At 51.2% G+C, this 2127-nt stretch overlaps 1 protein-coding gene across 1 annotated transcript in view; it reads right to left on the bottom strand.

Annotated features, from left to right (window-relative positions):
* The window catches only part of Sytl1 (synaptotagmin like 1), an 11188-nt gene extending 10320 nt beyond the window's left edge, over window positions 1-868 (bottom strand). Inside the window, exon 1 of the mRNA XM_021200808.1 lies at window positions 768-868. The gene's annotated coding sequence lies outside the window, so the exon portion shown is untranslated. The remainder of the gene's footprint in view (window positions 1-767) is intronic.
* Window positions 869-2127: the final 1259 nt, after the last annotated feature.

Below are 2127 nucleotides of genomic sequence, written 5' to 3' on the forward strand. Positions count from 1 at the left end.
CCTCTCCTACCCTGCTTTCCCTCCGGGGGTTTCTGCATCTCCATCTCCATAGCCCTGGGCCAGATGCCTGCATACTGACAGTGACTCTTTCTCTGAGCTACTGTACCTGAGGTGCTGTGTCTCTGAACTTGAGGTGCTGGTATCAAGCCAGCTTGGGACTTTTCTATGGCGGGGCATATGAGCATCATTCTGTCCTGCTGTCCTGCTGTATTAGTAGACATGTCTGCAAGCCAGGGTAAAGCATACCATCTGTACCTGAGTGCTGTGTTGTGTTGTGATACTACAGAGTCTTACAGGAGTGTCGCTGGTGTGGGTAGTGACTTTCTGGGAGCCAGTGCCATGTGGGTATGTGCATTTCTTCCTGTGTGGTCGGCCAGCCCAGGCTGGCTTGTGGTGTGTACGTTAGTACCCCGGGGACCACCAGATATGTATGTGAGTGAAGGTGGAAGACATTTGGCAAAACTGTGCCTGGCTTTGTCTTACAGGTTGGCTTAGTCTGGGCTGTGGGCCTATACAAGGCCAGGGTCTCTCTCTCTCAAGTTCTATCTCTTTCAGAGGCAGATTGAGCATCAGGTGTCCCCTGTCCTGTACTAACACTGTGGGACAGGGACCCTTTGGTGATATAAAGTCTGTATCCGTTCCTGGGCAGGCCAGAGTCATAATCTTGCTTACACCTCACCCCCACTCTGCCCAAACTCCCGAGGTACCAGAATGTGGTCAGGACACCAGGTGGCAGTGCCTGTCCCTTAGACCACTGGCTGTGTTACCTGTAAGGGTCCAGTAGAGATGACAACTTCAAAGGTGACTCCAGCTCTCCAGGAAGGCAGTTCAGAGACTAGAAGGGCTGTGGGGACTAAAGCTGACTCGCCCAGCAGCTGCTGCCCCAGCCCCGAGGAGGTGGAGGAGGAGGAGGAGACACCTCAGCAGGGCCTGGTGCAAAACCGGGCCTGGACTGCAGCTCCTCAGGGTGCACTGGGTGCACCCACGACAGCTGTCAGAGAACCCAGGGCCAGTTTTGTGGGTCCCTGTGGTTGGGCCTGATTGTACTGTATGTACCAGACTTACCCAGGAACTAAAGCAAACCTCACCTGCAGGGCTAGCTCAGGCCTTTGTTGGTCCATCTGTGGAATGGGTGGGTAGCAGAGGGTTGCTAGACAATTGCTTTGAAAGCAGAGTGAGAAACTTCTAAGAACCGTGGTAACAACGGGAGAACTGTAGAGTTGGCAGTAGGCAGCCTTGGACGAGGCCCAGATCTAGCACTGTGTGGTCTTGAGTGGGTTTCCTAACCTCTCTGATTCGAGCAGTAATTTCCTTCCATGTAAACTGGAGAGTAGAACCCGAAGGCAAGCACAGGTGCCTGGCACAGCTAGCGTGTGGCAGCAGGTGACCCCTCCCCAAGAGACCAATGCTCACAGCCACTCTAGCCCCTCTGACCATCCATGTTCACAAACAGAACAGCTATTTGTCTCATTTGTCACCCTGAGTCCCTTCCGCTGAAGGGCCCTGGCTCTAACAGCTGGGGATACCACATCTTCACCGGCCGAGTAGCCCATCTTGCTCAGGAGACCGTTTTGGGTCTTATGAGAACACAGATTTGGGGACCATGATACATCTGGACTTAGCCATCTACATCTGGACTTAGGCCCTGAAGGCTGCTTCCAAGTCTTTTATTTTTTAGATTTATGTATGTGCATACATGCTCTGACTCATAAATGTATCTGAAACACAAGAGCACCTGACACACAAGGGAACCACTGGAGGTGGCAGTCTCTGAAACTGGAGTTGCAGATGACTGTGAGCCGCTATGTGGGTGTTTGGGATCCCAGGTCCTCGGCAGAAGGTGCTTTTAGGTGCTGAGTCATTTCTTCAGCAGCACCCGCTCTCCCCAGATAGGGTTTCACTGTAGCCTTGGCTGTCCTGGAACTTGCTTTATACATCAGGCTGGTCTCCAACTCAGGGTCCACCTCTGACTCCCAAGCGCTGGGATTAAAGGTATGTACTACCACCACCTGTTTTTTTTTTTTTTTTTTTTTTTTTTTTTTTTTTTTTTTTATAAGATGATAATTTTATTTTTGTCTTTGAGTTTGTTTATGTTTTGGAGACAGGGTTTCTCTGTATAGCCCTGGC

This window comes from Mus pahari, chromosome 6 (assembly GCF_900095145.1).
Source record: "Mus pahari chromosome 6, PAHARI_EIJ_v1.1, whole genome shotgun sequence".
Lineage (NCBI taxonomy): Eukaryota > Metazoa > Chordata > Mammalia > Rodentia > Muridae > Mus > Mus pahari.